A 15,226-nucleotide genomic window follows, 5' to 3' on the forward strand; every position below is an offset into this window, starting at 1 on the left:
CACCATAGAAGGGCACTAGCAGGGAGCCATTCCTGTGCTGGAGGGGTGGCAGGCGCGAGTGAGCATCAGGGATATAAACATGCCTGGCAGCTGAACTGGACTGGCTTTTTCCATGCCTTGGCGCATCTGCATAGAGGCCATTCGCAATCTGGCTTCTGCTGTTCATCATGAGCTTGGAAAATGAAAACCACTACATATTATTTTCATACCCAAAGATTTAAAAACAAAACAAAACCCACACAACTGTTTGGCTTGTTAGAGTTAATGAACTGATTGTTAGAACTGCAGAGTTCTCTATTGAAAGAGAGGTTCTGATGTTTCCCATCATCCATGCTTCAGTCAACAGCCATACCATTCACTGTACCACCCAGTGCTTGACAGATTTGGTCCACTTGGACAAAGCCAAGACCATCAAACTTCTTTGGCTCAGAAGCAGAGTTTAAAACTGCAAATGCAGAACACTGCACTTAAAAATACTCAACTCTGAAGAGATCATAAATGCAAGATTAAAGCTTTAAAATAAATGCAAAAGCCATTTCTTGCATTATGTGTTTCTCAGTTATGCCATTTTAAATTCTCACATAGTGATAACAAAACAGGCCAAATCTGCATGTCTGCCAGTCTGCATGTTGATATACTAACCTATGCTGAAGCTCAGCAAGTAATTAAAAAACATACTCTAGAATGGAAAATCAGATACCAGCATCTAATACTGAGTTGGGAATCAATATTTCCTCCCAAGAAGCTACTACAATAGAACATTACTAATTTTTAATAATTACTAGTCTCAGTCAGTTTAGCATTTTGGCTCACCCTCCTCCCAAAATATAACCTAGTCTTGTTCTTCATTAATATACGACTATGTACTGGGGGAAGTAAGTGGAGGAAGTGCCCGGGGGGACAGTCATTTTAAACTTGATTAGAACAGAGGAATTAGTTGTAAATCAATTGTTGAAGGCAACTCGAGTGGAAGTGATCATGAAATGATTTCACAATTTTAAGGAAAGGAAGAAATGAGAGCAGCAGAATAAGGACAATGGACTTCAAAAAAGCAGCCTTTAACAAAGTCGGGCACCGCTATAGCATGTCTGATGAAGATGCTTTATGTCAACAGGACAGAGCTCTCCCATCAGCATAATAAAACCACCTCCTTGAGCAGCAGTAGCTATGTCAGTGGGAGAACCTCTTCCACCAACATAGCACTGTCCATACACCAACATAAGTGCCGGTGTAGCTTATGTCACTCATGGGAGTGGTTTATTCACACCTCCGAGTGACATAAGTTATGCTGACATAAGCTCTGGTGTAGATATAACCTCAGAGAGCTGATAGGTAAGGTTCCATGGGACAAAAATCTAAGGGAAAAACGTTCAGGAGAGCTGGCAGTTTCTCAAAAAGACAACAGTAAAGGTGCAACAGTAAGCTATGCTGATATGAAAGAAAGATAGGAAGAACTGTAAGAAGCCAATCTGGCTCCATCAGGAGGTCTTTAATAACCTGGAAGTCAAAAAGGAATCCTACAAAAAGTGAAAACATGGACAGATTGCTAAGAGTGAGAATAAAAGAATAGCATATAGGGACAAAATTAGAAAGGTTAAGGCACAAAATGAGTTACACCTAGTAAAGAACATAAAAAGGCAACAAGAGTTTCTATAAATACATTAGGAACAACACAAAAGTGTAGCTCCTCTATTTAATGAGGCCAGAGCACTAATGATGAATGATGTCAAGAAGGCAGAGATATTTAATGCCTATTTTGCTTCAGTCTTCATTAAAAACGTTAATGGTGACCAGATATTAGTTGTGTTAAGAAACAATAAGAGGGAAAGAACACGAGCCAAAACTGGGAAACAAACAGGTTAAAGACTATTTCGGTAAGTTTGACGTATTCAAATCTGGATGGCCTTAGAGCACTTAAGGAACTATCTGAAGCAATCTTAGAACCGTTATTAGAAGAGTAATCTGAGAATTGACTTAAGGCTTGTCTACACTTACTCCAGTCGGCACTCCACCTTCCCGGGAGGTGGTAGTTATGTCTACGAGAAAAGCCCTCCCATTGATACAGCACTGTTTACAGCAGGAGTTCAGCTGGTATAACTGCGTCACTCAGAGGTGTGGATTTTCCACACCCCTGAGCAACATAATTATACCAACATAAGTTTGTAGTCTAGATCAGGGGTAAGATAGTCTGCTCTTAAATCTTTGCTGAAAAGCAGAAATAGGCCAAGACATCTGGGTTTTCAGTTAGAATTACTAGGTTAAGGATTTAGGGAGTTTTAAGGTGCTAATGAATAAGATAGTAAAGACTCTTTTTCCCTTTTATGCACATCATTTAAGGTTGTTTAAACCCAGAACCTAAATTCTTAACTAAACTCTGGCGATACATATAATTAGTCATCTTCTTCCAACTCCAGGGTTACTGATCTTGAAATAATCCATGACCCTGCTTTCTGTACAGGTAACTCACATAGTACCTATATATGCCCACTACTTTAGCTATCTGATGGAACTTTTACCTAAATGATTCTGCTTATTCCAAAAACAACAACATTTTCTTTTTCAAATGGCTTAGTTATCTGGCATTAAGCCTGACATCTTTTGAAGCCTTGTTATCTTCTAAAACCAGAGCAGCAACACACATGGTACAGTTTCCCCGCATACAAGTCACAAGATTCACAACTCAGAGTTATAACTGGCAAAAGACTGTTGAAATCCTATTTAAATTATAATGAAATAATTTATCAATGCTTATAACAAAAAGGTCCTTTTACTTATTAATTCACTGGCTCTGGGAATAGTGTTTGTTAGTTAACTACTTTCTGCGGAACATGCTATTTTTGATGTGACCTCTAAAAAGGGGACACAGAGAACAGAACAGACATCAGCCTTCCTGACTTTAGCCTTCTAATAAAAATTATTTTGGGGAGTGCAGTGAATTAACAGCAAAACAAGGTATTTGCCACCAATGCACAACTGATTTGAAATATACAGAGTGAGAGAGAAGTTACTTGACAGTCTCCTTTTGTGTCTGAACATCTTTAAACTATAGTTCTCCAGTAGCCCGTTGCCTAGTATATCTTATTTTAATTAAAGTTTTAGTACGGGCACCAGATCACTGATCAAACAGCTGTTATGCTAGGGAGCAGGATTTGTTCATTCACCACCTGGGTAGCAGGGGCTGAAGAAGACTGCAGAGCCATCTAGCTCAGCTACCAGGAAAGGGAGAGCTTCATGTTACTATGTTACTCTAGCAATTTTCCCTTTCAAGGATTTGTGGAGCAGCAGTGGAAAAACTCCAGAGGAAGCTGCATCTTTTTCAACAAGTGGGGTGATAGGCCAAAAAGCCTTTGCTGTTGGGTGTGGTCAACAGTTTAAGACTCCTTTTTCACCCTCAACCAAAATTTTAAAACAAGACTAGAATCAAAATCTACCCCTCAGAGTATTACTCTTTGTCTTTTAAATCTTCTCTAGTTATGCTCCAAAATCAATGCCAGTGAAGAGTCACACATGAAGAAGCTGTGTTATATTGTGTGGATCTCTAGATACACAAATAGCAGATATCAAACTTCGGTCTGACAGGCCTAAATCATCCCCTCCTGGGTTACATAATTAGCTCTCCATACTATACGACACCATAGAGATCCTGCAAAATAAAGTGACAACTTAACAGAATGTCACTATAACTGTGACATTATTGACACAAACTGGGACCGTATAGATCATTGTTGCACCCAAGGTCCTGTAATGGCACCAAATCAGCTATATAATTGATCCATTGAGAGCAGGCAGATACACCTTGTGACTCAGCAATGCACGCAGGGACCTGCCTATGGACAGAACTCTAAGGTTTTTCCATGACATGTGCTGGGTGGCTTGTGTTTGTGTAAGGGGACTGTTGCCCCCTTATTAACATTCAGTGGGGGTGTTTTGGTTGGCTAGTTCCCAGCACTAAAAGATTGGGGAGAGGCCAATGCTCCAGGTCAGCCTCAGCCTCTGAGCCTGATTGACAGGGCGGGCAGGCTAATCAGGGAGTCAGGAGGCCAAGGGGTCCCATCCTCCGTGTGAGCTGGAATTGCCTGGGACAGACAGAGTGGGGCCGAGCTAAGGAGAAAGCAGGGGCCCAAGCTAAGCTGGGGAGCAGAGCTGTGCCAGATCCAGAGGGGCCAGAAAAGCAGCTCAGGAAGCAGGTCAGAGTTGAAAGCAGAGCCAGAGACAGCCCAGGGAGAGAGCAGATCCTGTGCTGGGAGCAGAGCTGCAGCCACAGAGCGAGGTGTGCTGAGCAACTGGGCCAGGCAAGGGGGGGGACCTTGGGCAAAGGGCCCAGTGTGGAAAGATACCCTCAGCCAAGGGTCCTTGCAGGCCACACTGGGAGGGGGATCTTAACCCGATGGGGGGCTGATGCTGGGAAGAAGGGTCCCACCACCCAAAGTCCGGAGGTGTGTGGCCACCACCATTGCAAGTGTCCAACCCGCAGCATCCCTGCAGCAAAGCCAGGGCCTAAGAAGGAGACCCGGGACCTACAAGGAACAGACTGTGAAGTGCCCTGATGTCCAGAGACACTGTTTGTAATGTTCTCTTCCACAGAGCAGGGTGATGTGTTTTCTTTTAACCTTTCCCATTTTTCCTTATTCTTTTTTTAAATTAATTGTTAAACAATTTGTATTTGCTTTAAATTGTATGAAATGATCAGTGGGTCAGGGAGGTGCCCAGTGCAAAGAGAGCACCCTGGAGTGGGGACACCGTAGCCCCTGTCCCAGGTGACCACAGCAGGGTTGGGGTTGAGCCCCCCAGGAGCCCAGCCTTGTTGGGTTTATGAGGACTCTGCCAGACAGGAGCGTGGAAAGGGAGTCCTTGAGGGCAGGGAGGCCTCTGGGTAAAGGAAGTGGGAGCAAGGATTCAGATCCTTTCGCTAGCCCACTTCACTGGGGTAGTGCAGAAGCCAGGAAAGTTCCCCACAATAGCAGGACCATTCCCCCGCTCACATTTGGAACAAAGGAAGCACAAGCCACATGGCAAAAGGACTATAAAAGACAGCTGCATCATCTCTATTTTGTCTTCAATCCTGCTCCTTACCTCTGGAGCAACTTTGTTACAAACTGAAGCTCTGAACAAAGGACTGAATGACCCATCCCCGCTGTGGATGTACTCCAGAGATTTGATTTGAACCTGCTGTTTATTCCATCACTGCTACAAGCCTGAACCAAGAACTTTGCCATTACTGTATGTAATTGATTCCATTTAACCAATTTTAACTCTCATCTATATTTCTTTCTATGAATAAACCTTTAGAATTTAGAGATTCTAAAGGATTGGTAACAGTGTAATTTGTGGGTAAGATCTGACTTGTATATTGACTTGGGTCTGGGGCTTGGTCCTTTGGGACCGGGAGAACCTTTTTTCTTTTACTGGGGTATTGGTTTTCATAACCATTCGTCCCCAGAAGGAGCAGTACGGGTGGTATTACAAGGGAACTAGATAGAGTATTTGAGGGAATTGCTTGTATGACTTCTGGTTAGCCAGTGGGGTAAAACCAAAGTCCTCTCTGTTTGGCTGGTTTGGCATGCCTTAATAGTAAAGGAACTCTAGGTTTGGGCTGCAACTGCCCTGCTCTAAGCAATTTGTCCTGAATTGATACTCTCAGTTGTGTCCCACCAAAGGTCATATCATTACACTGTCATGTCAGAATACAAACAGTTTAAAGTCCTAGAGGGCTACATTCCACTTACCATCAGACTACCTACCCAGATTTGTCATTTTAATAAGTGCTTGTTTTGCTTTCTGGTCCAATCACACTATGGGTAGAGCCCTTCAAATCCACAGGTATCTGCTTTATATTCCTGGACCATTTTTGCGGATCACAGCTCAGATGCAGATACAAATTTTGTATCTGCGCAGGGCTCTGCAGCGCACACTGACCTGAATGGAGCAGCTGTCACCCAGCCTGCAGGCTCCAGCTTGGCTCTCTGAATCATGCAGCAAGGGGAATAACCTGCTGGGCATTCTGGGAGTTGCAGTCCCCGCTTGCTTGGATGGAAGAGATAAATTACAACTCTCAGAAAGGAGTGAACCAAGTGCTATTTTGAAAGAGGTGTGGTTGTAATTTAAACTAGCAGGCGGCAAAGGCATGTGCTTTGAAGAGAATAGTTATTGACGCTCTCTGCCCGAGCTGGATCTGCATGCATTACAGCCCTCACAGCTGCATAGGGGAGTCTGAGTCCACCCCCCATCACTGCCACTGGGAGGGCACTGCGGAACCTGAGGCTCAGGATTGTAGCCTTCCTACCCAGAACGGGGAAGGAGGTACTGTGGGGGTGGAGTACGTGGTTGGGAAGGAGGTCTCTAGGGAGAAGTGTGGAGGTGGTTGGGGGTCGGGAGCTTGACACAGCCCTGTGTTACTGCTTCTCAATGACCTGTGAAGCTGTTTAGAGCCTGCAAATCCACGGATATCTGCAGCCACAGATATCCACAGACAATTTTTACAGATCAGATGTCGGTACACATTTTTGCATCTGTGCAGGGCTCAAACTATAGGATCAATTCTGCAAATGCTGAGCACCCTCAATTTTGATTAATTTCACTGAGAGTTGGGGAGCTCAGCTACTCAAAGGACTGTTCAGCAACCATCTCTGGAGCCCTATAGGTCTATTTGTCATCCTTAGAACATGAGGTGCCTTACATTCGTATGGAGAAATTTACACCAGCTCCAGAGGGCATGGGTGAAGCAATCAGCTTTGCTTACGGCTGAACACTCTGCCATTGCTGCCTGCTCATGTTTGCATAATTTAAATTGAAGGGATTTTCTTTTTTTAATCTCAAACTCAACACATCTCCTGTCCCTGACATAACTGGCTGTCAATGCAGCAGTTTTCAGCATCTCAAACTTCACAAGGCAAAAATACCAAGGCAGCCAGTGGTATCCAGACTCAAAGCTAACAGCAGCAGCACAACAGACATAAAAACAAATGAAGCATTCTGCTTATCCGCTGCTTAGATGCTTCTTTCTGTCTGTAATATATTGGATTTTGTTTTACCAAGGTTCTTGACCCCTCTGTCCAATCTTCCATTCAAGTAATGGTCCGTAACATGGAAGAAAAACAAAAACAAACAAAAAAAAACCCCTGATCACAGCCTGTACTTCCCTACCAAGAAACTTTCCATTTGGTGAACGTTATCCACTAAAGACAGATTATCTGCAGATGGCTGGTGCATGTATGAAAGATTCACCAAAAGGTAGGGAAATAGCCACAGCAGTCTGAATTTGCAGTTCTGACAATGCAGTCAGGCCATCCTCTCATGGCATTATTAAAGAGATTGACTTCTGAATGCTGAACTGAGACATTGTGCAGCTTCAATATTTTTTTCATTTCACAGTAGAGAGTAATTTTCTGCTAGTACCTTACAATGCATCCCAGGAAGTGAGGGGAGGGATACCTTCTGTGAGTTACTCCATCATCATTCCACTCACCAAGGCATACCAGCAAGGCATCGTACTTTGCTCCGCTTTCCATTCCGTCCGCAAAATTCTAGCAATTGCCAAATCCTGTTCACTGTTCTTCCTCAACATTGCCAAAATCTGCCTTTTCTTGCCCATACCCAAAACACGTACCTGTGTCTCGGTCAGTTCCCACCTCAGCTACTGAAATCTGCATCCTTCTTGCCTTTAGCTTCTTAATTCACTCCATGCCAGCCCATCCAAAATCCTGCTGGCAAAGCAATCTTCACCACCACTCTGACCACATAGTTCTCCTCATCAAATACCTTCACCCCTTTGCATAAGCTTCTGTATCAGGTTCAAGTATGGTTGCTCTTTTGGGTTGTCCGCTCATTCTCTGTGTACCTGTGTTCAAAAACAGACTCCAATGAGAAACTGCTGAACTTGAATTAATATGCAAACAAGATACCATCAATTTAGGCTTGAATAGAGACTGGGAATGGCTGAGCCATTACATGCATTGAATCTATTTCCCCATGTTAAGTATCCTCATGTCTTCTTGTCAAACTGTCTGAAATGGGCCATCTTGATTATCACTACTAAAGTTTTTTTTCCTCCTGCTGATAATTGCTCATCTTAATTAATTAGCCTCTTAGAGTTGTTAGGGCAACTCCCACCTTTTCATGTTCTCTGTGTGTATATATATATCTCCTTACTATATGTTTCATTCTATGCATCTGATGAAGTGGGCTGTAGCCCAAGAAAGCTTATGCCCAAATAAATTTGTTAGTCTCTAAGGTGCCACAAGTACTCCTGTTCTTTTTGCAGATACAGACTAACATGGCTGCTACTTTGAAACTTGCTAGGAGAACTTGAGAGCAGCACTCAGAGGCAGCTAACAGGAGAGTTTTAGATGGAGTTTGGAAAGAGAGCATGAGAAACTTTCCTTCCAGGTCCAGCTCTACATTCAACTCCATAATGGCCAGCAATGGAACAATGGTTGAGATCTGCAATGCATGTGCCATGTTTTCTTTCCTGCCTGAGGGCAGAAGGGACTTTCCTGTATATGAAATGCAAGTTAGCGGGTGTGCTGCAAAAAAAAAAAGATTTGTGGATTGGAAAGGCGGGTTAAGATGCTGTAGAGAATCAGAGAAGCTGAGGAGTTCCTAGACAATCAGGGTTTGGGAAACATCAGTACACCTGGTTCAAGGAAGAACAAAACTGGCCACCAAGAAGTAGGAGAGGGAGGAACTCAGAGAGGAGGCTGGGCAGTTTGTAACCACCAGGTGCAAGAGGTCAAGGAAGAACTCTACATGTCTGGAGATAGATGAAGACAGGCAGGCTGGGGGCCTGGAACTGAGATATGATGCAGCACTCTTGTCAATAACCTAGTCCCAGATTTGGACCTTAGCGTCCAAAATATGGGGGTTAGCATGAAAACCTCCAAGCTTAGTTACCAGCTTGGACCTGGTACTGCTGCCACCACCCAAAAAATTAGAGTGTTTTGGGGCACTCTGGTCCCCCCAAAAACCGTCCCTGGGGACCCCAAGACCCAAATCCCTTGAGTCTCACAACAAACGGAAATAATCCTTTTCCCTTCCCCCCCCGCAGGTGCTCCTGGAGAGATACACAGAAGCAACCTCCGTGAATCTAAGCAGAGGGAGTCAACCCTCTCTAATTCCAGTCCTGGAACAAAAAGCACTTCCCTCTTCACCCAGAGGGAATGCAAAGTCAGACTAGTAAATCTAACACACACAGATTTCCCACCTGACTTCTTCCTCCCACCAATTCCCTGGTAAGTACAGACTCAATTCCCTGGAGTTTCCCCACTAAAGAAAAACTCCAACAGGTCTTCAAAGAAAGCTTTATATAAAAAAGAAAGAAAAATACATACAAATGGTCTCTCTGTATTAAGGTGACAAATACAGGGTCAATTGCTTAAAAGTAATATGAATAAACAGCCTTATTCAAAAAGAATACAAGTTAAAGCACTCCAGCAACTATAGACATGTAAATACAAAAGAACATAAAAATCCCCTATCTGATCTTTGGTACTTACAACTGGGAAACAGAAGATTAGAAAGCAGGAAATAGAAAAATCCTCCTCATAGCTGAGAGAGATTCAGGCAGACACAAAGAACTCAGACACAAACTTCCCTCCACCCAGAGTTGAAAAAATCCAGTTTCCTGATTGGTCCTCTGGTCAGGTGCTTCAGGTTACTTTTTTTTCAGGTGAAAGAGACATTAACCCTTAGCTATCTGTTTATGACAACTCTAAGATTGGATAGGGGATTATTCATATAGGCAATAATGACACTGTGTCATGGAATCTCTCACAGATAATAAACAACTTCTGGGTACTCAGAATTGTGCTGAAGAAGAACATCCAAGTGAGCTTCTTGGAGATCTTCATGTCCCACAAGCAAAGGAAGACAGAAGGCAGAAGATTCTGGAAGTGAACTCCTGGCTACGTGCGTGGTACAAGTTGGTGGATTTGGGTTTTGTGGAATGTTGGTCCACCTTCTATGGGGAGAGAGTCTATATAGTTTGGATGGCCTCCATCTCAGTAAAAGGGAAACCAAACTTCTAGGTGACAGACCAGCTAGTGTAGTGAGAAGGGTGTTAAATTAATAACAAAAAAGGAGGAAGTAAAAGAGGGAAGAAATGAGCACACAGCACAAAAATGTAGGTGTTGAGAATAAAATTAATCAAGAAACCAAATGACACACAGAAAACAAATTCTTTAGGTGCCTAAACACTATTGGTAGAAGCCTGGATAATAAACAAGTGGAACTGTATTTACTCACTTATGAGCATAAATTCAATCTACTTGATATTACTGAAGGGATAATTCATGACTGGAATGTTTAAAATTAATGGTTACAACCTATAGCAAGGATCAAGCGGGCAAAAGGGGAAGGGGGGCACTTTATGTAAAAAAAATGGCCCATTCCCAAGTCACTGTTAACTTCGAAGAAAGTTATCTTGAAAGCTTTATGGATCGTTGTCCTAACTGATAAAGTACCAAGCATTAGCTGGTGTCTGCTACAGACCACCAAAGAACACAAAGAAACAGGTCTCATGCTGACAGTACTAAAACATCCTTGGATTTTCTAAATATTACAGATAATATAGTCTCAAAAAGCATTACATCCAACAGGGAGGACTCCTACATCCAACCTCATCTTGACAGATAAAGAGGAGCTGATCACAAAAAATTAGTGCTAATTTAGGTGCAAGTGATCATGACTTGATCACATCTGTTATGGGCAAACAGAAGAAAGTTCAAACCAGTAATTATATATACATACACATACACCCACACACATACTTGAGGCTTTAAAAGGACCAATTTCACAAAGCTGAAAACAATTATAAGCTAAATCAACTGAGAGGAAGAATTTAAATCAGAAAGGTGTGTATTATAATTGAAAATTGTTTAAGAACACTTAACTTGTTGCCCAAAAAGCCACAACTGAGGAAGAAGACCATACAGGTTACAAAAACTGACCTGCTTAGAGGAAAATTAATTGGTATTGGTCCATTACTACATAGAAATGGTGGAATTATCAATAATGATGCAGAAAAGGCAGACATGTTCAATAAATATTTCAGTTCTGTATTTGGGAGATCAGCCAGATGATGTAGTTATATCATATGAGGATGACACTCTTTCCATTCCACTAGTATCTCAGCAACATGATAAACAACAGCGTCTGAAGTTAGACATTTTTAAATCAGCAAGTGCAGATGACTTGAATCGAAGAGTTTTTAAAGAGCTGTCTGATGAGATTGCTGGACTGTTAGTGTTGATTTTCAATAAGTCCTGGAACACTGGAGAAGTTCCAGAAGACTGGAAGAAAGTTAATGTTATACCAATATTTTAAAAGGGTAAATGGGATGATGCAGGTAATTACAGGCTCAACTGTCTAACATTGAGCCTGAGCAAGATAATGAAGCAGCTGATACAGGACTCAATAATTATATTACTTTCCTTAAATTCTTTAATGCCAATAAACATGGGTTTCTGGAAAATCGATCATATCATACTAACTTGTTATCTTTCCCACCCCCGCACCCCACCCCCGCAGAGATTCCTAAACCAGAAGGGACCATTGTGATCATCTAATGTATCTTGCATAACACAGGCCACAGAACTTCCCCAAAATAATTCCTTTAGAACTAGAGCATCTCTTTTAGAAAATCTTGATTTCAAAATTGTCAGTGATGGAGAAGCCACTACCACCCTTGGTTAATTGTTCCAGTGGTTAATTACTCTCACTGTTAAAAATGTACATGTTATTTCCAGTCTGAATTTGTCTAGCTTCAACTTCCAGCTATTGGATTGTTTTAAACCTTTCTCTCCTAGATTGAAGAGCCCATTATTAAATATTTATTCCCCATGCAGGTACTTAGAGACTCTAATCAAGTTATCCTTTAACCTTCTCTTTGTTAAGATAAATAGATTGAACTCCTTGAGTCTATTACTATAAGGCATGTTTTCTAATCCTTAATCATTCTCATGGCTTGTCTCAGAAACCTCTCCAATTTATCAACAGCCTTCTTGAATTTTTGTGGACACTAGAACTAGACAGAATTTTCCAGCTGCAGTTACACCACTGCCAAATACAGAGGTAAAATGACCTCTATGCACCTACTCCAGATTCCAGTTTATGCACCCAAGGATTATATTAGCCCTTTTGAGCACCACACTGGGAGCTCATATTCAGATGATTATCTACCATGACCCTGAATCTTTTTCAGAATCACTCTTCCAGGATAGAGTGCCCCATGTAAGTATGGCCTACATTGTTTGTTTCTAGATGTATGTTTACAGTTAGCCATATTAAAATGCATGTTGGTAAGATGGATGCAAGCAATGTGATCTAGATTGCTCTGCATCAATGACCTGTCTTTGTCATTATTTACCACTCTCCAAATTTGAGAGTCATCTGCAAACTTTATGAGTGATGATGTTATGTCTTTTCCTAGGTCTTTGATAAAATGTTAAATAGGATAAGGCTAAGAGCAGATTGCTGCAAGACCCATTAGATACACACCCGCTCGATAATGGTTCCCCATTTTACAATTACGTTGAAAGCTGTCAGTTAGCAAGCTTTTAGTCCATTTAATCAGGATTGGATGTTGTTCTGAAAGATTTATTGTAAACAAAAGGAATTATTTTGGGGAAGTCCTATGACCAGTGTTATGCAGGAAGTCAGACTAGATGATTTCAATGGGCTCTACTGGACTTGGAAACTACGACTCTTGAAAAGCTTTGCACATTTCTGCTCCTGCTTACAGCTCTTCTCTTGTCTTTCTTGCTCCCTTTGCTTTCCCCAAGACTCCTGTCTAACCATTCCCTTCGTATTGTTCTCACACTGTAATTATCCTTCCATACCATCCCCTTTCTCTTCAATCCAGCCCCTATTTACAACTTGTTTCTTCCATGAATTCCTTGGAGAGCACCCTTTGAAGAAGACTTATGATAGATCATAATATTAAAGTGAAAGTTGTTCCATCTTATCTGTATTCTATGATAATACTCTACAAACAAAATGGACTAAGTTATCAGTCTAATTTAGATTGTAAATTCCTTAGGGCATATTAATAAATAAAATAATAAGCAACAAAATATGAGAACACTCATATTACTGGGTGCCATAATTTTTATGGCTTATAAATACCAATAGTTAAATTTAAGTAAATTGCTAAACATGGAGAAAATTATTATCAGTAACCAGCTATCTATTCAGAAGCACTACTTTTAAGAAAGGCTATCCTAGGCTTTAGGGAGACCAGGTGGATGAGGTAATATCTTTTATTGGACCAATTTCTGTTGGTGAATGAGGCATGTTTCCAAACTACCTAGAGCTCTTCTTCAGGTTTGGAAAAAATCCTAGTCTTTGTCCATTTCACAGTGGACAAGTGTCAACATCACCAAACCACTTCCGTACTACAAATGGCAGACTTGTTGGCAGTATCAGCAGAAAGGTCAAAAGCCAAATGGTTACAGAGGTTAAACGACCATCTCACCCCTAGCAATGGTACTTCCAGGTCAAGAGTGCCACATGTTGGTGTGACAGGGCTAGGGGAAATGTAAAATGTTACCTCGATGGGACAAGAAGCAACCCATCTCTCCACCCCTGGTTTTACCCAGAGGAACAGGCTGGGCATAGTTCTCTGCCTGTGGGAAGGGGTGATACGCTAGTAACTCCAGGGGATTTCCCTTCCAACAATTTACCTAGGGAGGCTACACCAGCTGGGCCTTGCCTACTGGGTACTCACACTGGGATTTGGTGTGAGGCTACAACCCAATTATTCTCCCTCTTGAGGGACCTCACAGTTGCTCATGAGACCCTGGGACGGAGACTGAACAGTGGAGACAATGGGGAAGGAGCTTCCAAATTACCTCACCTTCCTCCCCAGTTGCTCCTCTTATCCGCATCAGATCTATCTGTGAGATGGCGTGTTCCCACTCTATTACTAGCTAGGGGTATGTTATTTATTGAAAATCTAACTATCTTGTTAAACTGTTAAAATGGGCACACACACAAAACACCAGATCAAAGCAAACATTTATCTTTCTGAGGAAGAGCCTGAAAATGGGAGAAAAACTGTTAGCAATTTTGAAAATATACTAAGCAGTTCAAAGGATTTAAAATATACTAAAGCAATCCTTACACTACTTCCTACACCCTGACAAAAAGACACGCCAGACTATGTACTCTATTGTACACATACACCCCCCGCCACACACACACTTTAAACAGTAACAGTCTATTTTTGGGGGTTGGGGCACTTAAATCTTCAGTTTGGTAGCCCCAGAAGCAGTGTGGGATGAGGACATAACCCACCAGGTTATGGCATCACTCAGAGTTCCACACAAGTTACCCCAGCAGTGTCCAGACCCCCCCACCCATTTTTTCCTCTCTTTGTGAAAGCCCCAAATCTTCTTATACAATAGAGGCAACTGATTTGTAAGGTCCCCAGGTGCTGTTCCCCAGTAGGTTTTAGTGAATGAAGATGACCTAATTCTCAAGCAGGTGAATGCTCTGGCCGAGTACACCCCATCATTCCACCCCATCCCTCATAGTCAAAGGTTGACTGAGAAGGATTTTAAAAAAATCCTCCTCCTCTGAGCTCTCAACTCCCTTGACTGCTGCAAGGTGGAGGCCACTGTTGTCCAGGCTGTGCTCAGCTCATGCAGGTCTTTGCCTCAGGACTGGACTGGAAAAGCCCCCCATAGAACCAGCTGAAATTACCACACAGGACTTGCTGCTTTCTCCCTGGGCTGTGGCTGCCAGGAACTCCGCTGGCTGGTGCTAGTCATGGTTCCCTGCAGTGCTGGTTTCAGAACAGTATGATAATAGTGGTGGGGGTTACTGGGCTCTGCAGCTCAGTCCCCACCCAGCTGCTCCACTCACTCTCTTTCAGTGGGGTCCCTGTGACTGTTTCTCCCTCCCTTTATCGCGTGTCTGATTCCCCAGGCTGCTCCCTACAGGCCTATCATAACCTTAGTCCCAGATTTGGACCTTAGCGTCCAAAATATGGGGGTTAGCATGAAAACCTCCAAGCTTAGTTACCAGCTTGGACCTGGTACTTGCTGCCACCACCCAAAAAATTAGAGTGTTTTGGGGCACTCTGGTCCCCCTGAAAAACCTTCCCTGGGACCCCAAGACCCAAATCCCTTGAGTCTCACAACAAAGGGAAATAATCCTTTTTCCCTTCCCCCCTCCAGGTGCTCCTGGAGAGATACACAGACACAAGCTCTGTGAATCCAAACAGAGTGAA

The 15,226-nt window shown here is 42.5% G+C and overlaps 1 long non-coding RNA gene across 1 annotated transcript in view; it reads right to left on the minus strand.

Annotated features, from left to right (window-relative positions):
• LOC127049342 (uncharacterized) overlaps window positions 1-15,226 on the minus strand; it is an 85,138-nt gene that overhangs the window by 46,023 nt on the left and 23,889 nt on the right. Inside the window, exon 2 of the long non-coding RNA XR_007773935.1 lies at window positions 7,607-7,837. This is a non-coding gene — a long non-coding RNA (uncharacterized LOC127049342). The remainder of the gene's footprint in view (window positions 1-7,606; window positions 7,838-15,226) is intronic.

The sequence above is a fragment of the Gopherus flavomarginatus genome, chromosome 4, assembly GCF_025201925.1.
Source record: "Gopherus flavomarginatus isolate rGopFla2 chromosome 4, rGopFla2.mat.asm, whole genome shotgun sequence".
Taxonomy (NCBI): domain Eukaryota; kingdom Metazoa; phylum Chordata; order Testudines; family Testudinidae; genus Gopherus; species Gopherus flavomarginatus.